At 43.8% G+C, this 27,327-nt stretch overlaps 1 pseudogene; it reads left to right on the plus strand.

Moving 5' to 3' along the window:
- Positions 1–23,794: 23,794 nt before the first annotated feature.
- LOC103215815 (adenosylhomocysteinase pseudogene) lies at positions 23,795–25,119 on the plus strand (annotated as a pseudogene).
- The last annotated feature ends 2,208 nt before the right edge of the window (positions 25,120–27,327 follow it).

Consider the following 27,327-nt stretch of genomic DNA (forward strand, 5'->3'; position numbering starts at 1 on the left):
CCTGCTCCCATGTCAACACCACTACCGGTGCAACCACATGCAGTCACCAGCAGGGGCCCCCACCATGCAAACTGTGTTCCCTTTGCCACTGTGGTAAATGCTGGCACAGAGGCAGGCACACCAGCACCCACTAGCGCCCTACTGCAGCCATGCTGCTGCTGCCACTGCTGCTGGCACATGCAAATGAGGATGGATTACACTGTCTCTGTACTACTAAATGCTTTGGCTGACACCACCAATTAGAGTGTAGTGACCAGCCGTCTGAGAGCATCTTGGCTTACCCAGTGCAGTGGATTCTTAACCTCGAGGAGACAGAACAAAGTTGGGACTCAACACAAGTCCTCCGGAGTTAGAGCATGCAGTCCAGGAGTTGGGAGCTGAGTCCTGGCCCTCTCAAATCTTCCAGAAATGAAGCCAGTTGACTGAATCCACCTTATATAACAGTGAAACCCTCAAGGTCATCAAATAGGATAAAAGGAAAAAACCCATCCAAAGGTCAGCAACTTCAAAGATTGAAGAAACATAACGCTACAAAGATAAAAAAGAACCAGTGCAAGAACTCTGACAACTCAAAAAACCAGAATGCCATCATTCCTCCAAACAGCTGCACCACTTCTCCTGCAAGGGGTCCGAACCAGGCTGAGATGGCTGAAATGACAGAAATAGAATTCAGAATATGGATAGGAATGAAGATCATCAAGATGCAGGAGTATATTGAAAACCAATCTAAGGAAGCTAAGAATCATGATAACAATGCAGAAACCAACAGACAAAATAGCCAGTACAGAAAAGAATGTAACCAACTTGATAGAGCTAAAAAGCACACTACAAGAATTTGATTAATAGCAGAATAGACCAAGTGGAAGAAAGTATCTCAGGGTTTGAAGACTGACTTTCTGAAAGAAGACGGGCAGACATGAATGAAGAAAGTAAAATACAAAGGAAGGAATAAAACCTCTGAGAAATATGGGATTATGTAAAGAGACCAGATCTATGACTCATTGGTGTCCCTGAAAGAGATGGAGAGAGTATAAGCAACTTGGGAAATATATTCCAGGATATCATTTATGAGTACTTCCCTGACCTAGCTAGAGAGAATGACATTCAAATTCAGAAAATGCAGAGAATCCTAATAAGATAGTTCACAAGAAGATCATCCCCAAGATACAAACTCATTAGATTCTCCAAGGTCAAAATGAAAAAAAAAAAAAAAAAAAAAAAAATTAAAGGCAGCTAGAGAGAAAGGTCAGGTCACCTACAAAAGGAACCCCATCAGGCTAACAGTGAACCTTTCAGTGGAACCTCTACAAGCCAGGAGAGATTGGCGGCCTATCTTCAACATAATTAATAAAAAGAAATTCCAACCGAGAATTTCATATCCGGCCAAATTAAGCTCCATAAGTGAAAGAAGAATAAGATCCTTTTCAGACAAGCAAATGCTGGGAGAATTTGTCATGACAAGACCTACCTTATAAAAGCTCCTGAAGAAAGCACTAAATGTTAAAGGGAAAGACTATACCAGCCACTACAAAAACATACTGAAGTATGCAGACCAGTGATAGTATAAAGCAACCACACAAAGAAGACCACATAGTAACCAGCTAACATCATGATGACAAGATCAAATCCACACATATCAATACTAACCTTGAATGTAAATTGGCTAAATGCCCCAATTAAAGGGCACACCATGGCAATCCAGATAAAGAATTAAGACTCATTGGTATGCTGTCTTCAAGAGACTCATCTCACATGCAATGACACTCATAGGATCAAAATAAAGGAATGGAGAAAAAATCTACCAAGCAAATAGAAAACAAAAAAAAATCAGGGGTTACAATCCTAACTTCAGACAAAAAAAACTTTACAAACTAACAAAGATCAAAAAAAACACAAAGAAGGGCATTATGTAATGGTGAAGTGTTCAATTGAGCAAGAAAACTTAACTATTCTAAATATTAATATATATGCATCCAAAACAGGAGCACCCAGATTCATAAAGCAAGTTCTTAGAGACCTTCAAAGAGACTTAGACTCCCACACAATAGTAGTGGGAGATTTTAACATCTCACTGACAGTATTAGGTAGATCACTGGGGCAGAAAATTAACAACGATGTTCAGGACTTGAACTCAGCACTGGATCAAATGGACTTGATAAACATCTACAGAACTCTCTTCCCTAAAATAACAAAATATACATTCTCATCACCATATGGCACATACTCCAAAATCGGTTACAGAATCATACACAAAACACTCCTCAGCAAATGTAAAAGAACTGAAATCATAACAACCAACCTCTCAGCCTATAGTGCAATCAAATTAGAAATCAAGACTAAGAAATTCACTCAAAATCATACGATTACATGGAAATTGAATAACCTTCTCCTAAAAGACTTTTGGGTAAATAATGAACTTACGGCTAAAATTAAGAAGTTCTTTGAAACTAATGACAAAAAAGATAGAACATTCCAGAATCTCTGGGACACAACCAAGGTGGTATTAAAATGGAAATTTACAGCACGAAATACCCACATCAAAAAGTTAGAAATATCTCAATTTAACAACCTAACATCACAACTAAAATAACAAAAGAACTAAGAGAAAACCAGTCCCAAAGCCAGCAGAAGACAATAAATAACCAAAATCAGAGCTGAACTGAAGGAGATTGAAACACAAAAGTATTTGAAAGATCAATGAATCCAGGAATTGGTTTTTTGAAAAATATCAATAAAATAGAAAGACTGCTAGCTAGACTAATAAGAGAGAAAATCCATATAAACACAATCAGAAACAATGGAGTAGATATTACCACTGACTCCAAAGAAATACAAATAACCATCAGAGAATGTTTTGAATACCTCTATGCACACACAAGAAAATCTAGAAGAAATGTATAAATTCCTGGACACATACACCCTCCCAAGACCAAGCCAGCAAAAAACTGAATCCCTGAACAGACCAATAATGAATGAGCTCTGAAATTTAATCAGTAACAAATAGGCTACCAAAAAAAAAAAAAAAAGCCCAAGTCCAGACAGATTCACAGCTGGATTCTACCAGAAGTACAAAGAAGAGCTAGTACCATTCCTGCTGAAACTATCCCAAAAAATTGAGGAGGAGGGACTCCTTCTCCTTCATAACTCACTCTGTGAGGCCAGCATCATTCGATACCAAAACCTGGCAGAAACACAACAACAACAAAAAAAGGAAACTTCAGACAAATATCCTTGGTGAACATCGATGCAAAAATTCTCAACAAAACTCAGCAAACTGAATCCAGCAGCACATCAAAAAGCTTATCCATCACAGTTAAGTAGGCTTTATCCCTGGGATGCAATGTTAGTTCAACATACACAAATCAATAAATGTGATTTGTCACATAAAGAGAACTAAAGACAAAAACCACATGATTATCTCAATAGATGCAGAAAAGGCTTTTGACAAAAATCAACATCCATTCATGCTAAAAATTCTCAGTAAACTAGGTATTGAAGGAACATACCACAAAATAATAAGAGCCATGTATGACAAACCCACAGTCAACATCATACTGAATGGGCAAAAGCTGGAAGCATTCCCATTGAAAACTGGCACAGTCAAGCATGCCCTCTCCCACCAATTCTATTCAGCAAAATATTGGAAGTCTTGGCCAGAGAAATCAAGCAAGAGAAAGAAAGAAAGGACATAAAAATCAAACAAGAGGAAGTCAAACTATTCCTGTTGGCAGATCACCCTATATCTAGAAAACCCCATAGTCTTGGCCCAAAAGCGCTTTAAGCTGATACGTTCAGCAGGCTCAGGATACAAAATCAATGTACAAAAATCACTAACATTCCTATACACCAACATCAGTGAAACCAAGAGCCAAATCAGGAATGCAATTCCATTCACAATTGCCACAAATGAATAAACTACCTAGGAATACAGTTAACCAGGGAAGTGAAAGATCTCTACAATGAGAGCTACAAAACACTGCTCTAAAAAATCAAGATGACACCAAAAAATGGAAAAAATTCTATGCTCAAGGATAGGAAGAATCAATATTGTTAAAATGGTCATACTGCCCAAAGTAATTATAACTTTGATGCTATTCCTATTAAACTACCAATGACATTCTTCACAACACTAGAAAAAATTTATCTTCAAATTCACATGGAACGAAAACAAAGAACTTGAATAGACAAGGCAATCCTAAACAAAAACAACACAGCTGGAGGTATTATGCTACCCTACTTCAAACTATACTACAGGACTCCAGTACCTAAAACAGTATGGTACTGGTACAAAAACAGACACCAATGGAACAGAATAGAGAGCCCAGAAATAAGGACACATGCCTACAACTATCTGATCTTTGACAAAGCTGACAAAAACAAGCAATGGAGAAAGAACTCCCTACTCAATAAATGGTGCTGGGATAACTGGCTAGCTATATGCAGGAGATTGAAGCTGAACCCTTTATTTACGCCATATACAAAAATTAACTCAAGATGTATGAAAGACTTGACCTGATGCAGTGGCTCATGCCCGTAATCCCTGCACTTTGGGAGGCCCAAGCAGGCAGATCACCTGAAGTCAGGAGTTCAAGACCAGCCTGGGAAACATGGAGAAACCCCAGTCTCTACTAAAAATACAAAAATTAGCTAGGCATGGTGGTGCACACCTGTAGTCCCAGCTACTCAGGAAGCTGAGGCAGGAGAAACAGTTGAACCTAGGAGGCAGAAGTGGCAGTGAGCCGAGATTGAGCCACTACTCTCCAACCTGAGTGACAGAGTGAGACTCATCACAAAAAAAAAAGAACGAAAGAAAGGAAAGGAAGAAAGGAAGAAAAGAAAGAAAGAGAAAGAAGAAAGATAAGAAAGAAAGAAAGAAAGAAAGAAAGAAAGAAAGAAAGAAAGAAAGAAAGAAAGAAAGAAAGAAAGAAAGAAAGAAAGAAAGGAAGGAAGGAAGGAAGGAAGGAAGGAAGGAAGGAAGGAAGGAAGGAAGGAAGGAAGGAAGGGAGGAAGGAAAGAAAGAAAGAAGGAAGGAAAGAAGGAAAGAAGGAAAGGAAGGAAGGAAGGAAGGATTAAAGACTTAAATGTAAAAACTCTGGAAGATGGCTGGGGACATGGCTCAAGCCTGTAATCCCCGCAATTTGGGAGGCCGAGGCAGGTGGATCCCCTGAGGTCAGGAGTTCAAGATCAGCCTGGCCAACATGGTGAAACCCTGTCTCTACTGAAAATACAAAAAATTAGCCAGGCATGGTGGCAGGTGCCTGTAATCCCAGCTACTCAGGAGGCTGGGGCAGGAGAATCACTTGAACCCAGGAGGCAGAGGTTGCAGTGAGCCCAGGTCGTGCCACTGCACTCCAGCCTGGATGACAGAACAAAACTCTGTCTGAAAAAAGAAAAAAAAAAAAAAACCCTGGAAGACAACCTAGGCAATACCACTCTGGACGTAGGAACGAGCCAAGATTTTATGACAAAGACACCAAAAGAAATTACTACAAAAGCAAAAATTGACAAATGAGATCTAATTAAACTAAGAATGTCTGCACAGTGAAAGAAACTATCAACAGAATAAACAGACAACAACAGAACAGGAGAAAATTTTTGCAAACTATCCTTCCAACAAAGGTCTAGTATCTAGCATCTATAAGGAATGTACACAAATTTACAAGAAAAAAAATTCCCATCCAAAAGTAAGTAAAGGACATGAACAGACACTTTTCAAAAGAAGACATATGTGATGGTTAATATTCAGTGTCAACTTAAATGGACTGAAGGATGCAAAGGATTTTTCCTGGGTGTGTCTGTGAGAATGTTGCCAAAGCAGATTAACATTTGAGACAGTGGACTGGGAGAGGCAGAACCACCCTCAATCTGGGTGGGCACCATCTAAATGGCTGCCAACGTGGCAAGAATAAAACAGGCAGAAGAACGTGGAAGGATTTGACTTGCTGAGTCTTCCAGCCTTCATGTTTCTCCCATGCTAGATGCTTCCTGCCCTCGAACATCAGACTCCAAGTTCTTCAGCTTTTGGACTCTTGGACTTACATCAGTGTTATGCCAGTGTCTCTCAGGCCTTTGGCCACTGCAGACTGAAGGCTGCACTATAAGTTTCCCTACTTTTGAGGTTTTGGGACTTGGACTGATTCACCACAGCCTTCCTTGCTCCTCAGCTTGCAGACAGCCTATCGTGGGACTTCACTTTGTGATCACGTGAGTCATTTCTCCTAATAACCTCCCTTTCATATATACATATATCCTGTTAGTTCTGTCCCTCTAGAGTACGATAATACAACATACATGTGGCCAACAAGCATATAAGAAAAGGATCAACATCATTGATCATTAGAGAAATGCAAATCAAAACCACAATGAGATGCCATCTCACACCAGTCAGAATGGCTATTTACAAAAAATAACAGATGAACAAAAAATAACAGATGCTGATGAGGTTGTGGAGCAAAATGAACACTTATGCACTGGGTTTTTTTGTTTGTTTGTTTGTTTGTTTGTTTAAGACATAGTCTTGTTCTGTCGCCCAGGTTGGGGTGTAGTGGCACAATCCTGGCTCACTGCAACCTCTGCCTCCCTCGTTTAAGCAACTATTTTGCCTCAACCTCCCTAGTAGCTGGGATTACAGATGTATGCCACCATGCCTAGCTAATTTTTGTGTTTTTAGTAGAGACCAGGTTTTGCCACATTGACCAGTCTGGTCTCAACCTCAGTGATTCCTGACCTCAGTGATCTACCCACCCCAGCCTCCCAAAGTGCTGGGATTACAGGTGTGAACCACTGCACCTGGCCATGAAAACTTAAAACACTGTTGATAGGAGTGTAAATTAGTTCATCACAACTTTTTTGGCACTAGGAACCAGTTTCATGGAAGATGAATTTTTCATGTACCAGGGGTGTAGGGGAGATGGTTTTGGGATGATTCAAGCACATTTTATCTATTTGTTTGTTTATTTATTTATTTATTTATATTATTATTATTATTTTTTGAGACGAAATCTCACTCTTATCACCCAGGCTGCAGTGCAATGGCATGATCTAGGTTCACTGCAATCTCTGCTTCCCAGGTTCAAGTAATTCTCCTGCCTCAGCCTCCCAAGTAACTGGGATTACAGGCATCCGCCACCACACCTAGCTAAGTTTTGTATTTTTAGTAGAGATGGGGTTTCACCATGTTGGCCAGGCTGGTCTTAAAACTCCTGACCTCAGGTGATCCACCTACCTCGGCCTCCCAAAGTGCTGGAATTATGAACATGAGCAACTGTGCCCGGAACAGGCACATTGCATTTATTGTGCCCTTTATTTCTATTATTATTACATTGTAATGTGTAATAATTATATGCCTCACCATAATGTAGAATCAGGGGGAGCCCTGAGCTTGTTTTTCTGCAACTAGAGGTCCCATCTGGGAATGATGGGAGACAGTGACAGATGCACACACTGCAGGGGAAGTGCATTAGATTATCAGGCATCAGATTCTCATAAGGAGCATGCAACCTAGACCTCTCACATGTTCAGTTCATGATAAGGTTGGTGCTTCTATGAGAATCTAATGCCACCATTGATCTGACAGCAGGCAAAGCTCAGGCAGTAATGCGAGTGATGGGAATAGCTGTAAATACAGATGAAGCTTCACTTGCTTGCTCACTGCTCCTACTGCTGTGTGGCCCAATTCCTCACCAGGTCATGGACCTAGTCCATGGCCCACAGGGTTGGAGACCCCTGATCTAATGTGACAATTTTATAAATCAGATTCTATACCCCCTATTTGTTGTTGCTGTTGTTTCTGCTGTTTGTTATTGTTGTTCAGTGTTTAATGAGCCTTCTGAAATAATTTTGTAGTCTGGGGCTACTCTTCAACACTCAGCCAGGCAGTTTACATCTCTACCTTAGCCTTCACTTCCTGCTTGCCCAGAGCTTCAAGGTCAGTCAGAGGTGACAGCTTTGAGCATTCCCAGGTCTTTACTGAACATGTACACAGCCCTACACTTGGGAGTAGCCCTTTAAATGTTTTTGACAAATGCCCTCAGGGAAACAGCTTTTGCATCAAGTGAGCTCTTAGGACAAATAAAGACATCCTGGCAGTGTGATGTTTCTGAAAACCATCAGCCAAGTCAAATGACAGTTCTCTGGGAATGAGGCTTGGAAGGAAATCCAGCCCCGTTCTGTCTTTCCAGTGGCTGCCAGGCTATTGGTCTTCACTGTAATTATGGGCTGTTAATTTTCAAGGCTGCAGTGGAGCCAGTGAGGAGGGGATGAGAATAGAACAGGGCAAGTTAAAAATACCATACCGCTTGCTGTTCTTAATGAGATTTTTCAATTTGTTTGTGTGTGTATATGTATATACACACATACACATACACACACATACACAAGTGAATGGAAAATAAATCTTGGGGCCCCAAAATCACTAAGCTAAAGGGAAAAGTCAAGCTGGAACCTGCTTAGGGCAAATCTGCCTCCCATTCTATTCAAAGTCATCACTCTGTTCACTGAGATAAATGCATATCTGATTGCTTCTTTTGGAAAGGCTAATCAGAAACTCAGAAGAATGCAACCATTTGTCTCTCACCTACCTGTGACCTGGAAGCCTTCTCACTGCTTGAGCTGTCCCACCTTTCTTGACAGAACCAATGTATATCTTGCATATATTGATTGATGTCTCATGTCTCCCTAAAATGTATAAAACCAAGCTGTGCCCTGACGACCTTGGGCACGTGTCATCAGGACATCCTGAGGCTGTGTCACAGACATGCATCCTCAACCTTGGCAAAATAAACTTTCCAAATTAACTGAGACCTTTCTCAGATATTCAAGGCTAACATTTTGGCAATCATGAAGAGATTCTGGGTGGAGGCCCCCCTGAACTTTGACAAATCTCCTCTCGGTGCTCAGTACCAGCTTGAACTATCTTTATGGCTCAAACCAACAGGACAATTTGCTGAGGCCTGGAAGCACCCCTTCCAGAGAATCACTGATCTTTCAAAATTTGATCAAGATCTAAAGTTTATTTTGCTGTACAACTCCTTTTCTTGGAGTTTTACTAGCTTCCAACACAAGAAAGGCAAGTTTTTCCTGCTTTGATAATGATGAAATGCAGGTAACTCCTTTATGGAGTTTGAGCTTGCTTCCAATGGGGAAGACAAATTTGAGTTTTTTCCTGCTTCTAGGATGGTAGAGAGCAGCCTTCAGCTTGAGACCCATCCCTTACCTAAGGATGGGTAATTGAATTGGGGTTCGTCTTGGCTAAAGTTAAGATTAACAACCAGTTGGTTTTAATGTCTCTTTACCATGGGAGCATTCAGTAGTTGGATAAGTTGTGCCATCTTTGTTTTGTTTAATTGTTTTTGTTGTTGTTGTTGTTGTTTTTGTTGTTGTTTCAGTCTTTTTCCCATTGGGATTGATCAACTCTATCCAACTTGTTCAAACCCAGAGGAAACTTCCAAATTATGGGGAACAAGACCTCTGAAGTGGCTAAATTCCCACACTGTGGTGGGGAAGAAAAAAGTCCAAAAAAAGAAAAAAAAAAAAAAACAGGAAAGATTTTTTTATTTTGACTACTTAAGGGGCTTTATTTACATAACAAGGGCACCTTTTTGCTAGCCAGACCAAACTGAAAGAGCAATAGCTGTCACCCCACACTGCAGTTCCATAGCTAAGGGCTCTGGCTTCTTTTTTTCCAGCATGACAGCTTAGCTGTGGTTCCTAAATCAAGCCATTTCTGGTTTGATACTTGGTACTTCTGAAATAGCAGCAATTTGTTCTAGCTGAATTATGGTAATGAGATTTAAAAAGATTTTTTTAAAGGAGCTCAATGATGAAAAGTCAGCTTAACTAAAAGCTAACTCCAAGATGTGTGTGTGTGTGTGTTTGTGCATGTGTGTGTGTGTATATATGCGTGTGTGTATTTGTATTGAAAAGGCCTTCACATACATTTTTTTTCTCCCAGGACTTTGTCTCACTCTCTCTCTTTTTTAGCTAAAGGTTTTTTTTCTCAGTTGACTGAATTCTGGTTTTTTTCCACTTACTTCTGCTGTCTCTCCTTTCTTTTGCAACTTCTGCTGCATTAGGGACCTAAAATATTATAGTTTATAATAACCTGGCTTTCCTTCAAGAAAGCAGAGAAGGCACCAGACCCCCTTTTGGGGAGAAACCTGTTTTTCCTTATGATACCCCAAGAGTATAAACAGACAAGTTCATCTCAGCTCTTAAACTACTTGCTTTTTTATTGTGTTACCTGACTTATTGACTAAAAGAGTTATTGTACCAAAGCCTACTCTGGTTTTTAAGGAAGAGTGTAGTTTAGACATTAGAAGTGTCTTCGTTTAAAAAACTTTTTAAGTGCACTGTGAAAGCATCACATGTCTAACCTCAAAATAATTCTCCCTTTTTGGAGACCCAGGATTCAGTGTGGGCTCTGCCCAGAGCTCAGAGACCTAGTCAAAAGATAGGTAGTTCCTATATAAATAAAACTGGTCTCCTCATATAATCCTATGACAGATTTCTTTTTTGTTTTTTTTCTGAGACAGAGTTTTCACTCTTGTTGCCCAGGCTGGGGTGCAGTGATGCAATCTCAGCTCACTGCAACCTCTGCCTCCTGGGTTCAAGTGATTCTTCTGCCTTAGTCTCTCGAGTAGCTGGGACAAAGGCGCCCACCACCATGTCCAGCTAATTTTTGTATTTTTAGTAGAAACGGGGTTTCACCATGGTTGGGCAGGATGCTCTTGATCTCCTGTTACCACATGATCCACCTGCCTCAGCCTCCCAAAGTCCTGGAATTACAGGCGTAAGCCACCATGCCCAGATATCCTATGATAGACTTCTGTAATTTTTATGTTTGATTTGGTATCCCTCTTTTTTTTTTTCTGAGATGCAAACTCTCTCTGTCACCCAGCCTCGAGTGCAGTGACACAGTCTCAGCTCACTGAAACCTCTGCCTCCCAGGTTCAAGTGATTCTCCCACCTCAGCTGTAGCAGGATGAGCCACAGACAAAACTCCTCAGATACCGAGTTAAAGGAGGAAGGGGTTTATTCAAACGGGAGCATTGGCAAGCCTCCTATCTCAAGAGCTGAGCTCCCCAAGTGAGCAATTCCTGTCCCTTTTAAGGACCTACAACTCTAAGGGAGTCCACATGAGAGGGTCATGATCGATTGAGCAAGCAGGGGGTACGTGACTGGGGGCTGCATGTTCCAGCAATCAGAATGAGACAGAACAGGACAGGAATTTTCACAGTGCTTTTCGATACAATGTCTGGAATCTATAGATAACATAATCGGTTAGGTCAGGGGTCGATCTTTAACTACCAGGCCCAGGGCGCAGCACTGGGCTGTCTGTCTGTGGATTTCGTTTCTGCCTTTTAGTTTTTACTTTCTTCCTTGGAGGCAGAAATTGGGCATAAGACAATACGAGAGATGGTCTCCTCCCTTATTCCCCCCCTTTGAGACTCTCATTCATTTTATTAGTGGGAGTTCTCACTTTCATCTTCACTATCTATGTCTTCCTGCATGACAGATTGATAGTGATTTATGTAGTACACTTGTGTTGAAGCATTCTGGTGAACTAGACTAGTGATGAAACCTTTTACCATTTGAATAAGTACAGGTAGTAAATAACGCATCAGTAAGTAGGTTCCTATTACTATTACAGTTTTTATTATAACTCTTTAAATCCTCCTAGCACTAGGAACCATTTTTAAACATGGCCTCAGGGTCAAATCCGTGCCACACTTGTACAGGAATATGTGCCAGTTTCATCACGTTTTTAACTATATCTTCAACTACTTGCCCCTGATCATCTATGTGCAGGCAACAATTGGTAAGGTTAAATTTTCTACAGACTTCTCTTTTAGCTGCTAGCAAGTAGTCAAGAGTCAATCTATTTTGATAGATAGCATATCTCATCTGAGTTTCTTGCCAGGCCAGAATAGTCAAGGCTCTGCTGGTCTTATTAGTGATTAATTTTAAGACAGCTTGTAACTGTATGATTCGGTTGAACATGTAAATGGGGGTCCGGTATCCTAATGAGCTGTCTCGTGCCTAAGTAGCAGGCCTATAATATTGTATGATTCTCTCAGGGGGCTATTTATTATCTTTCTTTTTTTTTTTATAGCTATTCTTCTCTTTTCGCAGGAAGCACAGACAGGGAAGCCCAGGAGTTCGCCTATCTTTATCGGCAGGAAGAAAGGTGGTTTAATAACGCCAATAACACAACTACCTGCCCACTGGTCAGGTAATTTGGTGTAAGGTCTATGCCTACATATCCAGTATAATCCAGTGGGGGCTGTCCAGTCCTGGTGGGACTCTGGGTGGGTCTACACAGTTTGCAACTTTGGGAATTTACTAAATGGATTTTTCTTAGTATGGTTAAGACTTCACTATGTGGCTATTTTTGTAGTACTATTACACAGTTTTTGCCTAAGGCAGCTGAGTCTTCCTACAGGAAGGGTGAAGTCCTTCCCGGCTCTTGCTATGCAGTATTGTCTAATGATTGAGGCTTTTAGGACCTAGAAATTATCAGGGTGATTTTTATTTATTTATTTATTTTGAGCCGGGAATTCATCAGGAACTGGGTCTGTAGGTACTAATTCTCAGGTTTCCTATGGCCATTGATCTCTTATTGCAGTTCCTCCATATACGTAACATGAAGTGACACTGAGAGACTGGGTTATATGCTCCACTAATTGCAAAAACAAATTTCTTGGTTTTCCTGGAATTTCTGGTACTGGCACATTCAGTTCATCATAGAAAGTTTGAAATACCAGCTCAGGAGAGCATTTATAAACTTTTCCTCAAACCATGATATTTACTTGAAGATCCAGTCCAGCTCCATCAGTTTCTAGGGCTACACATTCTCCTTTTTTTAGTGAGAATTAAGGGGGTTTGTTATTACTAGTTCTAAGGGGTTGCACTGACCACTGGTGCAGGAAGGGCCACTTTTCCCTTGCCGAAGGTGGACAGGATTTTTTCATTTTTTATCCAAGTAGCCTAAATGACACAAGACCAGTCTCCACATTTATTTTTACACGGTCTTAATTTATGATAAATGTATGCATTTTCTGCCATATAGCCTCTTTTTTAATTAAGAGAACCACATCCTATTTCTAACTTATTATTATTAATGACAGCACAGGCATCAAATTTCAAGGTGACTTGTTTGGGCACCTCTTTTTTTTTTTTTTTTGGCTAACACTTTACTGATATTGTTTATGAATGCCCACCAGTCTTCAGTTCTTAATCTTATTTTAAAAACTGTGGTCATGGGAGGCTCAGATGAGTCATAACACACATCATGTTGGTCATTTCCTGGGCTACATACCTTGTATAGAATAACATTATACAAACAAGTTTTTCTTTTTTTTTAGAGTTCCAGTACACTTATAATAACCATAAAATAATAGGACCATAGCAACCTTTTGTCCTATCTTAGTGACTTGATGTATACACTGGGAACAGCCCTCAATCTGAGGAAGGTCAGTTGAAGTCCTTACCGTACAAGTCCAAATTTTAAGGAAAATGAGTCCCGCGATGAGTTTCCTCATGCTTTGGCCATGTATGGACCAGTCAGTTTCCAGGTGTGACTGCATCAGGGCTTGTCATCTTCTTCAGAATCACTTTGCAGGGGTTGGCGAAGCTGCTCCCATCCATGTACAGCTCCCAGTCTACTGACACTTAAGGATAGTCTTGGAGGTTGGGCCCACTGGAATAAACTGAGTCCAATAGTTTTACACAATTATGTTCGACTGGGCTCTCTGATACCGGGAGCAGGGTGGTGGGGTTTAAGGTGTTGTAAACTTCAATGGTTATGGGAGGATTTTCAGAGCAAGCTTTGGTATCTAGTTACTCTAACATTCATTAGCTAATGATGTCCTTTGGTATTTATTAAAGTCACCACAGCATGGGAGGACTTTACATTTAGGTTTTGCCCAAGATTAGCTTATCTGCTTCTTGTGCTAACAGGGCTATTGCTGCCAGGGCCCTTAGATATGGGGGTCAGGCTTTGGAAACCCCGTCTAGTTGTTTTGAGAGATAGGCCACTGGCCTTGGCTAGGACCCTACAGTCTAGGTTAAAACTCCAACTGCCATTTTTTCTCTTTTTGATACATAGGTTGTAAAGGGTTTTGTCAGGTCAGGTAGCCCCAGGGCTGGGGCCAACATGAGTTTTTTCTTTGTTTGTTTGTTTGTTTTAACTCATGAAAAGCTTGTTGCCATGGGTTTTAATAGATGTAGTTTATCTAATCTACATTTTTATTAACTGTCGCCCACTAAAATATTGACTTAAATCCTGTAGTTATTTGATTTCAAGCTTTAAATTGATCTGGTATTCCTTTCAGGAGTCCAGTTGCATCTAAATAGATGTGAGAATTGAAAGACCCATAAGGTGCTTCTCTCACTTTACGATGTCTTATTTTTTTCTCCCTCTGGTTGATGAAATGCCAGGGTGAAAAGGATAGCCAAATGGACTAAAGCACAAGTGCCACGCTAGTTATTTGGCAGAGTGCCCAGTAAAGGTCCACCAAAATACCACCACGTATCCGCTCGGAGATGAACAAGGGCTGACTGATTGATAAGCTCTTGAAAATTCTTAACCTTATCACATCCCTTCAGGTCTCCAAGGAATGCTAAGTTTCCTCCCTGTCATGAGAGACACGAAGTGAACTTAGTGTTGGGAGACGGAAGCTGGATGGCCCTCGGGGGCTGACCCGCAGGGTGCTGGACCTTGGGATATAGCAGAGAGAGCTTGGCATGACTTATCACTCCAGAATGTAGAATCCTGGAAAAGAGTTACCATGCAGCCTATGCCTGGTCAACTGGAGGACCACCTTAGTGGAAAAGGGACAGTCTGGGCCTCTGGTCTGCCACGTGCACAAGCATAACAATTGCTTTTATTTAACGTGCAGATGGAATATTTGATCCATTTTACCCAGGCATTTGCATCTTGGTATCCTGTCTTAATTGCTAAAATTTGTTTTAAGTCTTTAACTTCTATGATCCTCTAGTAAAATGAATGTATGATTTTAGGAAATTACAAAAACAGCTTGAGGCAATTCATCCTTGCTCTTTAGTGGTCCACAGAATGTTGGACCAACTACAGCATAAAAGCTCTACATTAGGGGCAAGACTCCTGGTTGGCACTGGGGTCTTTATTGAAATCTCCCCAGATTAAATGGTCCTAGTTTACTAATGCTCAGTCTGAGGAGAGTCAGGAGGGACAGAAGTACTTTTCTGAAGTAGAAAGCTGTCTTTGACTTGGCAAGTCTTCACAGGGTATAATAAGGCAAGCATTAAATGCAATAGTTTGAGGCAAAATTGATTTGGTTATGTTAATAACTAGATGGTCAGCAATAGAATGAGGAAAGAAGAAAGAGTAATAGAATAGATGAAAAGAGTTAAATTTTTCTTAGCTTTAGTTTGGTAGGGTTTTCCCCTGGGACTGTGGCCCACAACTCTGGAGGGGGTGGCACTTTCTTGACTCGGGTGTGATGAGTCCATCCTTTTTTGCTGTACAAACAGCAGTCTTGGTGGTTAGCAGCACAAGGCAGGGTCCTTCCCTGGCTGGCTCGAGTTTTTCTTCTTTCCACCCTTTGATGAGAACATGATCTTCAGGCTGGTGCTGGTTTACTGGAAATTCTAGGTGTGGTACATGTGCTAAAAGACTTGTAGTTTTTGAGGGAAAGGAAAGTGGAAGATAAACCAAGTATTTAATTGTTAAGAAATTGACCTTTTATTTTAAATGGGGGGACCTTGGCAGTGGACTTTATAGTCCTTAGTGCCTTTTTACTGAGAAATTTCCTTTAGCACCTATTTTTATGAGTTTTTAAACCAAAGAAAGCCAAATACCATTTTACATTTAACAATACTTTTTGTATGATTTTTATACCAGATAAGCTAAATTTTACCTTTATATTAGGTGTTATTAATGTTAAACCTAATTTTAATAAAACCTTGTAGACATACTTATCCAATTTTTAATGTTTGATCATAAGGTAAGATTTTATAGATTCTTTTTAACCTTTTATAATTTTTGCTGAAAAGCAGGTTGGTGCTTAAGAAAAACTTGCTATGCTTTTATTTTAATGTCCAGTTTACAGAAAAACTGGATGATACCTCTTTAACTTTAGCCAATGTTTACACACAGAATTTTCTTTCCAATTAACATTTTAAAACTTGATTAAACCTTTAAAAAAATACACATATTTTTAACCTTTTAATATAGGTAAACATTTGTATTCTTATGCCTCCTTATAATTCTTTTAGCAAAGTTATATTTTACTTTCCTTATAAACCTTGCACATAAACTGTTTTTTGTTTTTTGTTTTTTTTTTGTTTTACATTCAGGAGGCCTACTTACTTTTAAATTATACAACATTTCTTGCATAAATTCTTTTTTTAATAACATTTTTCTCTTTTATGACTTTTGCAGGCAATTCTTCGACATGCTTCAACTTTCTGACATGTTACAAATATTTCTTTCTTTAAACAACCAGTTAATTTATTTCAGGACAAGAATTTACCATATCATACTCCTTTTACATAAATTACACCCCCTTTTTTCCTTTTTTTCCTTTTTTTTTTTTTTTGAAGATGATAACCATTCTTTTCCAAAGCAAACTTCTTTTATGACTGTGGACCAGACTATCTAAGGTCACAAGAATAGAAGTTAGTATAATACATGTTACACAGTTAACTTTTAGCAAACTTTACTTTTGTTGAAAACCTTGTAAGTTTGGGATTTTAATTATCCTTTGCTATTAAATAAGACCTTGTTTTGTCCAAATTAACTTAGAATTGGTATAGATTTTTTTTTCTAACAGAATAGCCCCATACTTTAGGATTTTTGAGTTAGTAAGCTACTCTTTTGCTTTTTTGATTTAGGATAGTTCTGAACTGAACTGGTGAGGGTGCTCACAACGAGGTTTCATTTAAAAGTTATTTTTTTACTTTTTTTCTGTTAGCAAAGCAGTTGCCGCTACAGATTGAATGCATTTGGGCCATCTGCAGGTTACTGCTAAGGATTTTTGATAGAAAGGCCTCAGTGCTTTCGGGATATGCCCTTGTTTACACTGACAACAAAGTGGTATTGGAGTGTTATGGGGTTATGAAGAGTACCTTCAATATTAATTACAGGATTTAAATTTACCTTGGCTTTTAAAGGAATAGGGTACACTTTTTTTCTTAACTACTTGTATATATCTCTCTTTCTGTCTTTGACTTTGTCTCTCTCTCTCTCCTCTCTGTCTCTCTCTGTCTCCTCCCTGCCTCTCTCTCTCTCTCTGCCTCACTTATGCTGCAGTTCTCTCAACCACTGTGGAGAGATCTAAAATCAGCTGTAACCAAGCATCTATGTATGGGAACTGGTCTGGGTGCCCTGGGTTTACAGGTTACCTTGTGCCATACCTTTGAAACAAGGGACCTGTCCAGGCTTCCTTCTGATGGCCAACCCACCTCGAATGCTGGCCAGTCCATTTTACAGAAAGTTTTAAGTTTTCCTGGTGTTACAGTACTCCATAGTCTCCCTTAAATCCTTTTCTGAAATTTTTCAGTGTAGTTCCTAGTAGGGTGTGCTTATTTGTGCCTGATCCATGCTTCTTCGAGACAAAACACCATGCTCACACCACACGCACACCACAAAACAAAGAATGAGTAAAAAGGGCACAAACACACTTTTGCAATTTACACCAAACCAAAATCAAAACCAAAATCAGAGTATCCAGAAATCCAAGCCAGGTCAAAACCAAAACCAAAGTATCAAGCAATCCAAGTCAAGTCAAAAGCAAAAACCATAGTGCCAGTACAGGCACACTGTGGGTGATCAGGCCACACTTCCACTCAAATGGAGTAGGCAAGTTCCCAAGACCAGTCCTGTCAAGCAATTCAAACCAAGTTAAAACCAAAACCAAAGTGCCAATAAAGGCACGCCGTGGGTGATCAGACCACGCTTCCACTCAAACAGAGTAGGCAAGTTCCAAAGACTAGTCTTACCAAGTTTCAGATGTTCAGACTCCAAGTACCAGTTCCTTCCTGGTGTTCAGCCACTGCATTGATCCTCCATGGGGGCCTGCCATACACTGCTCTGCTGAGGCGTCTCCTCATGGCAAATGCCTACCCGGGAGTGCTCGGGCTGGTCATCCCCCACAGGGACGTTCCACAGAGCAGGCTTAAGCTGCCTAAGGAACTGTCTCAACCATCTGCCAATCACCTCACTTCCTGGTTAGGGAATGAAGAAATGTAGCAAGATGAACTGCAGACAAAACTCCTCAGATACAAAGTTAAAGAAGGAAGGGGTTTATTTGGCCAGGAGCATTGGCAAGCCTCCTGTCTCAAGAGCCAAGCTCCCTGAGTGAGCAATTCTTGTCCCTTTTAAGGGCTCACAACTCTAAGGGGATCCACATGAGAGGGTCGTGATCTATTGAGCAAGCTGGGGGTATGTGACTGGGGCCTGCATGTTCCAGTAATCAGAACGAGACAGAACAGGACAGGTATTTTCACAGTGCTTTTCCACACAATGTCTGGAATCTATAGATAACTGGTTAGGTCAGGGGTCGATCTTTAACTACCAGGCCCAGGGCATGGTGCCGGGCTGTCCGCCTGTGGATTTCATTTCTGCCTTTTAGTTTTTACTTCTTCTTTCTTTGGAGACAGAAATTGGGCATAAGACAATATAAGGGGTGGTCTCCTCCCTTATTCTGGAATTACAGGCATGTGCCAACACATCCGACTTTTTTGTATTTTTAGTAGAAATGGGTTTTCACCATGTTGGCCAGCCTGGTCTCGAACTCCTGACCTCAGGCGATCCACCCACCTCGACCTCCCAAAGTGCTGGGATTACAGGTCTGAGCCACTGTGCCTGGTGTGGTACGTGGTTTTACTGCATGTGACTAGTTTACATGCAACTTGTCTTGCAAATTCAGTAACCCAAGGTGGTGGATACCCGGTTCAACAAGAACCATCTATTGATGACACTTCTGGAAGTCTGGGCAATGTCAACCTGCTGTAAGAGTTCCCAAATGCTCTCAATTATCATGTGATACAATTTAAAAAATATCAGTATTGGTTTTCTCTTAAATTCAAGCATCATGGAAATATGTAATGTCGAAAATGAGGATTTCCCATATTCCCATAGAATCACAAAGATGATCACTGGTAATATGCATGCTACATATATGATACTAGGTTTTCTCTACTCTTTTTTTTTTTTTTTTTTTTTTTTGAGACAGAGTCTCACTCTGTCACCCAGGCTAAAGTCCAGTGGCACGATCTCAGCTCACTGCATCCTCTGCCTCCCAGGTTCAAGCAATTCTCCCACCTCAGCCTCCCAAGTGACTGGAATTACAGGCGCCTGCCACCATGCCCACCGAGCTAATTTTTTTGTATTTTCAGTAGAGATGAGGTTTCACTAAGTTGACCAAGCTGGTCTCAAACTCCTGACCTCTGGTGATCTACCCACCTTGGCCTCCCAAAATGCTGGGATTACAAGCATGAGTCACCATGCCTGGCCATTTTTTTTGTACTCTTATACAATTATATGCCTGCTTTATAAAAATGAACTTATTCTACATATATATGTTATTACATTATTAGGACATGTTCCTAAAGGACATATTACATTTTCATCATTCTTTTTTAAAACTTTTTTCCTGAGACAGCATCTTGCTGTGTTGCCCAGGCTGGAGGGCAGTGGCCTAATCACAGGTCACTGCAGTCTCAAAATCCTGGGTTCAAAGGATCCTCCCATCTCGGCCTCCTGAGTAGCTCAGCTAATTTTTTTTTTTTTTTTTTTTTTTTTTTGGCCTGGGGCAGTGGCTCACGCCTGTAATCTCAGCACTTTGGAAGGCCAAGGCAGGCAGATCCCTTGGGGTCAGGAGTTCAAGACCATCCTGGCCAACATGGTGAAACCTCGTCTCTACTAAAATTACAAAAATTGGCTGAGCGTGGTGGCAGGTGCCTGTAATCCCAGTTACTCGAGAAGCTGAGGCAGGAGAATCGCTTGAGCCCAGGAGGTGGAGAGTGCATTGAGTCAAGGTCGCGCCACTGCATTCCAGCCTGGGTGACAGAGCAAGACCCTGTCTCAAAAATAAATAAATATATATATATATATATATTTGGAGAGACAGGTTTCACTATGTTGCCCAGGTTGGGTTTGAACTCCTGGACTCAAGCAATCCTCCCATCTTGGTTCCCAAAGTGCTGGGATTTCAGGTGTGAGCCACCATGCCCAGACATTTTCATCATTCTTTTTTTTTTTTTTTGAGATGAAGTTTTGCTTTTGTTGTCCAGGCTGGAGTGCAATGCCATGATCCTGGCTCACTGCAACATCCACCTCCCAGGTTCAAGTGACTCTCCTGCCTCAGCCTCCTTAGTAGCTGGGATTACAGGCATGAGCCACCAGGTCTAGCTAATTTTGTATTTTTAGGGGACATGGGGTTTCTCCACTGTTTTTACTAGACCTTGATCACATAAAAAAGATTGTGTCTCTTCCATTTATTGTGTACACAGTTGACACAATGGGGAGCTCAGCAGAGGACGCAGAGTGACAGCAGCCTCCCTTCACTGGAATGGCCATGTCTAGACACCTCTTAACCTCTCCCGAGAAGTAGAGATGGGTTTGGTGTATAAGAATAAGAAACGGAGGCCCAGGGTTGAGACAATTTGCCCAAAACACACGTCTTGTGGGAAGCACAGTTGCGACCCCCCAGGTCTCTTGGGCTTGCAGGTTCCTGCTCTCCTGTGGTCCCCCAGGAGACGTTGGCTGCCAAGAGAAGGAGGAATCCTCCTGGGCAGAGGTTAACTTTTGCCACTCCAGTATTTGCCCACCCTGGGGTCCTGCCAGGAATGTTTCCCCAGCACCACCCTCCCCATGCCACCTCCTGACCGGCTGTCTCCTTCCCACCATTCAGCAAACACATCCTACCTCCAGGACCAGCCCCTTCAGCTCAGGAAGGCTCCCATGGGACTCCCAGAACCCCCATGGCTCCTGGAGCCCTGAGGGAATAACACCCTGGGTGGGCAGTGATTTGTTTTCCCATCCAGTGCCACCTTGGAGGTAATAGACAAGAACGTCCTGTGATGCAAAGCACTCGTTGTCCTGACCCCCGGTCCAGTGCCCTTCATTCTAAGCACATAGCATCCCCAGGCTGTTCCTGGAGGTGTGGACTGGGGTTGGTAAGAATAAGCTGGACCAGCTGGGCCAGGGGAGGCAGCCATGCCCAGGGCACATAGCCACTGCCCAGAGCTGCCCCCAGAGCTGGAAGCCGTCCTGCTCATGGTGCTGTGAGACGCCCTCCAGAGAGGAAGATGGAAGCTGTCTCCATGTCCCGGGACTGATGAAGGGCCCATTCCAGGCCTTTGCGCACCCAGGCTCGCTACCCTTCGGGGAGCCCTGTCCAGTGGGCCAGGACCAAGGCACCCTCACTGGTGACATTCTCAGAAGCTCAGCTGCTCCCCACACATGTGCACAGAGAGGTGTGCCCACACCAAGCCACATGTGGGTGTCTGGGGACAATGAGTCTGGAGGTGGGAGCGGGCCCCTTCCAGAAAGGTCTAGCCAAAGTCCAGTTATAAAGGTGAGCTGAGATGGGCTCCCTCAAAGGAACCATAGTGTGGGGAGCCCCGGGCAGAGCCCAGAGAGAAATGCCAGCCCTGAGACTGAGATACGATCCAGGGAGATGCACTGAATTGTGTCCTCCCCAAAATTTATATACTAAAGTCCTGACCCCTGGTTCCTCAGGATGCAGCTGTACTGTGTTCGGAGAGGATTTGTAAAGGTTAAACAAGGTCATTAGGGTGTGCCCTAATCCAGTACGACTGGTGTCCTCACAGGAACAGTTTAGGAAGCAGACACGCGCAGAGGGAACAGCATGGGAGGACACGGGAGGAAGGCAGCCGTCAGCAAACCCGGCTCCATGAGACCCAGAGGAAACGACCCCCACACCTTGACCTTGGACTTGCAGCCTGCAGAATTCTCAGGAAAAGTGTCTGTTTTTTGTCACTCAGTGCGTGGAACTTTGTTCTGGCCCCTAGTGGACAAATACAATGGCTTTGCTGTTAACAGCCTAGTGGACAAATACAAAGGCTTTGCTGTTAACAGCCCAGACCCACGTTTCCTGCACATAAGGCATGGGACTCCCTCATCCCCTCTGCCCAGGCCCAGCCCTGGTCTCCGAGCTGAGCTCACCGGGTAGGCTGTGGGCAGCAGGCAGGAGTGGCGCCTGATGGAAGGGGCGGTGCTGAGGCAGTGAGGGCGGCAGAGGGATGCTCACTTGCTCATGTGGCTCAGCTTCATGGAAGAATCGGGAGCAGGAGTGAAGGAAGCAAGGTGACAGGGGCCACTCATGGGGAGACAGATGGGCAGGCTCCTCCACATGCTGGGGACAACTTTGGGGGCACCTGCTAAAGCCATTGCCACACCCTCAAACTTCCCCATACCCCGTTCAGGGTCCAGCAGCAGCCCTGATTATATGGTATAACCTTGGTGGTCAGATCAGGCATGTACAGCTTGACCCAGACTATGGGATCAGAATCTCTCCCCAGCAACGTGGCCATGGGGTCTCTGAAGAGAAGACGAGCAACCACAGACTGCAGGGCTACTCGCAACAGCCAAGTACACAGAGAGGCAGAGGTGGGGAGAAGGGAGCAGGTGTGGAGGGAGAGGAGGGGCAGAACTGAGGCCACATAGCCCAGGGAGCAGGGAAAACTGAAGGATACCCCAAGCAAGGGTCCTGTGGGTTTTCCAATGTCTGGTCCTGCTAAGATCTGACTGCTCTTGTGATCATGAGCCGACAACCTACAGTCACTACAGCCCTGTCCTTCTGGTCTCCTCTTGGGTCCTGCCTCTGCACAGCCTGTAGCCAGGCTCAGGCTGGGATCTCCCATATGGACCCTAAGGCAGGCTTTCTTATACTTTCCATAGAAATTCTCCAGCTGATAGAAGTGAACACCCCAAGCTGGGGCCACATTCTCAAGTGGTCTGTAAAATTTTTGCAAGGTTTGTGGTTCATCTAAAAGATTCATAATTTAAATATATAATTCTTGATAGTTAAGTCAAGGCAGATTAGGTTTCTGGTGAGAGTCAGCTCTCTGGTTCATTGTTAGCATCTTTTGGCCAACAATGTCTCCTGTGTCCTCCCACTGTGGAAGGGGCGAGGCAGCCCTCTGGGGCCTCTTTTATAAAGGCACTAATTCCATCCATGAGGCTCCGCCCTGGTGACCTAATCACTTCCCCATACCCCTACTTCCTCATACTATCTCTTGGGGTTTAGGATTTCAGCATATGAATCTTTAGGGGACACTAACTTTCAGGTCATAGCATTTGGACTTACACCATTGCCCCACCCCCGCCCCTCTAATTCTTGGGCCTTCGGACTCAGACTGAGTCACACCACTGACATTCTTGTTTCTCTAATTTGCAGATAGCAAACCGTGGGACTTCTCGGTCTCCATAACCACATGGGGCAATTCCTATAATAAATCTGCTCTTACATATACCCGTATATATCCTGTTGGTTCTATTTCTCTGGATAACCCTGGCTAATACACACTGTGGGCACCTCTGCAATACCAAGGGCCTGGCCATCTGCTTGAAATGTAAAATAGAAAACACACACACACACATATACACACAGAGAGAGAGACAGAGACCCCGCCTAGAGCCACCCACCCACCCAGTGCCTATCCCCAGACCAAGGCCCAGTCCCCTTCACCTGTCTCCATCATAAGTGCCGCCAGCCTGTCTGACAAACTGCCCTGCAAAGTTATTGACATTGGCCTGGCCGCCTGGGGATGCAAGGCCCTGAACACTGTGAAGAAGGAGATGCCAGGCCTGATGCACATGCGGGAGCTGTACTAGGCCTCCAAGCCACGAGGCTCCCAGGCTCCAAAGGCACCCGCATTGCCAGCTGCTTGCACACGACCATGGAGACGGCCATCCACATTGAGACCCTCATCACCCTGGGTGCCCCAGCAGCAACATCTTCCTCACCCAGAACCATGTGTTGACTGCCATTGCCAAGTCTGGCATTCCAGTATATGCCTGGAAGGGCGAAAGGACAAGGAGTACCTGTGGTGCATCAAGCAGTCACTGTAATTCAAGGATGGGCCCTCAACATTATTCTGGAGGATGGGGGTGACTTCACCAACCTCTTCCACACCAAGTACTCACAGCTCTTGCTGGGCCATCTGAGGCACTTCCAAGGAAACCAAGACTGGGGTCCACAACCCACACAGGATGCTGGTCAGTGGGATCCTGAAGGTGCCAATGACAACAACTCCATCACAAGAGCAAATTCAACAAGCTCTATGGCTGCTGGGAGTCCCTCATAGATGGCATCAAGTGGGCCACAGAGGTGATGATTGCCGGCAAGGTAGCGGTCATAGCAGGCTACGGCAACATGGGCAAGAGCTGTGCCCAGGCCCTGTGGGGTTTCGGGGCCCACGTCATCACCAAGATCAACCCCATCAATGCACTGCAGGCTGCCATGGAGGGCTATGAAGGGACCACCATGGACGAAGCTTGTCAGGAGGGCAACACCTTTATCACCACCACAGGCTGTGTCAACATCATCCTTGGCCGGCACTTTGAACAGGTGAAGGATGATGCCATCATGTGTAACACTGGACACTTTGATGTGGAGATCGATGTCAAGTGGCTCAGCGAGAACATTGGGAGAACGTGACCATCAAGGCCCAGGTGACCAGGTACTCGCTGAAGAATGGACGCCGCACCATCCTGCTGGCTGAGGGTCGACTGGTCAGCCTGGGTTGTGTCATGGGTCACCCTGGCTTTGCGATGAGTGACTCCTTCATCAACCAGGTGACTGCACAGATTGAGCTGTGAACCCACCCAGAGAAGTACCCCATTGGGGTTCACGTCCTGTCCAAGAAGCTGGATGAGGCAGTGGCTGAAGCCCACCTGGGCAAGCTGAACATGAAATTGACCAAGCTGACTGAGAAGCAGGCCCAGTACCTGGAGCATATCCCCTGATCGCCCCTTCAAGGCTGATCATTGATGCTACTGAGAGCCAGGCCTGCGTTTTACCTTCCAGCTGCTGTTCTTGCCCAGGCTCTGCCTCTCCTTCTTAAGAGCAAATAGCACCAACTTAGTGACTGGTTTGTCAGCATCCCCCATCGACTCCCCAGGGCTGGTCACTCCATTTTTGGCTTCTGCTGCACCCTTATACTATTCCCAGTGTGTCAGGGGAACTGAGAGGCCCCTCCTCAAGCCCTGGTCATGGCAGAGATACGAGGGAGACAGCCACAGGGAACTGTGAGCTCAGTGGTCTTGGAACTGTCACTAGTCAGTCCTCCCTTAGCCTGGATGTCAGCAGTGGAGTCACAAAGCCCAAGTACTTTACCATCTAGGCCTTCTCCTGGTCTGTGGACTTTACACTGTGGTTTGGTTTACAGGTTCAGTCATTCTTTAGCCCCTGACAGACGAGAAGGAGCTGTACTGAAGGGCAAGGAGGAACTGTTTCAATTTTCCTGAGAGCTTGGCTTACTGCTGGGCCTTCTCTTAAACCTCATGACAAAGAGGTTGGTACTCTCAGTCCCTGTTTTACAGGAATTAGAATACACTGTTAAGGAAAACAGAAAGAACAGAGAAGTGACAGCCAGAGGTTGAGAGGGGCCAGAAAAGCATAAAAAGCAGGCACAGATTGGCTACCACTTTGTAACAAGAGAGTTCCTACCACAACCCTGGGTCAAAAAGAGAATAATTTGACTTATAATGTTTATAATGTTAAAATAAAGCAGGAAGGTAGGTTAATAAAAATCTCAATGCCATTTTAAAAAAAAGAAAGAAACAGAGAGGGAGGACAAAAAACGGAATGAATGTTTCAATAGATTACCTGACCAGGTATGCAAATTACCCAGCCCGGCACAGGCAGAAACACTAGGCAGTGCTTGAGACACAGAGTTCCCTTCTGCCACGCTGTCTCCCTCTACATGCTGAGCCTACTCAGGGAATCCTGGTGAGACACGGAGTTCCCTTCTGCCCCTCTGTCTCCCTCTACATGCTGAGCCTACTCAAGGAATTCTGGTGTTCACAAAAGGGGTCAGGGGAACTGCATGAAGACCACGGCTTTGTTTAGGCCCACAAGCTTCAACACAGGCTTATGGATGTATGGTTGTATATGTGTGCACGCAGAGGAGTCCTGCAGCCACCCTTGGTGGGAGTCTAGGGGAGGCTCCTGGCTTCAAAGAGCCCAAGCCACTAGCCCAGGCTTGGAGACCTGAGCTGAGGGATTGGAGGGAGGGGCTGAGCAGCAAGCTCAGGAATAGCCCAGGCCAGCCAGGAGGACAGTCCACCCAACCAGCAGTGGTGAGGGAACCTCGCCCCAGCCCAGAGCTGGGTCCACTGGCCAGCCAGGTGGAGGGGTTCCTTCAGGCTCCAGTGATAACCTGGCAGGAGGTTGGGGACATGCTCTAGGCTGTGAGCCTCTGTGAGAGGTGGGTGGATACTTCCCCCATATCCCCAGTCCTGGCTGCAGATTCTGCATCTGGGGACAGGAACCCAGTGCCCGGTACAACTCTGCAGACAGCTGCTCTGCATTGACTCCTGGTTCTTCCGCTTAAAAGTTGTGGGATGTTAAGCAAGTTGCTTTACATTCTCAGACCTGTAGTTTCCTAATCTATCCAATGTGAAGAAAGCAAGCCAAGCTCACAAAATGTTAGTGAGTCTAAAACAATTCACCCGTGGCGATCAGCGCACATCCCCAAGGAGGATAAAACTAAGTTGACAAAACTCCCCAGTGTTCTGATGTGACGTCCCCACCTCCTAGGACCAAAGGTCTAGCACAGAGTAGATGCTTAGGATGTATCAAGGCCCCATTGAGCTCTGGGAGTTCTGGCTGTGCCCACTTTAATGATAAATGATCAGAGTGCTGCACTAAGGCAGCTTCACCATGAAGCAGCCATCTGGGAGGGCCTGGTGGTTCAGCTCCCGACTGTGGAAGGGGGCACCCTGGGGAAGTGCGCAGGGCTCTGGGCTAGAGTCAGAAGACTCAGCTGCTGAAGCCCAGCCCAGCCCTCCTACACTTTCCTACACTTCAACCCACCTCATGCCTCCTCTTACAGAGGCTGGACCCCCTGGTGGTGGGTACGGGGTGGGGTATCTAAGGGCTCACCTTGTCACTAGGCAATCCCTGTCCCAATCACCTCCATGCCTCTTTGCTGGGGCTTGTGGGTTGACAGTTGGAGTTTCAGGACCCCAGGAAAAGTGCCTTAACTAACACTTTCCTGCAAATGAATAGCCATTTATTTTCCCATTGATTGGAGATGTTCGCTGTAGCACATCCTATGTGGGTCTGGTTCCTGCCTTTATTCTCTCCCTCA

Source organism: Chlorocebus sabaeus, chromosome 9 (genome assembly GCF_047675955.1).
Source record: "Chlorocebus sabaeus isolate Y175 chromosome 9, mChlSab1.0.hap1, whole genome shotgun sequence".
Taxonomy (NCBI): Eukaryota; Metazoa; Chordata; class Mammalia; order Primates; family Cercopithecidae; genus Chlorocebus; species Chlorocebus sabaeus.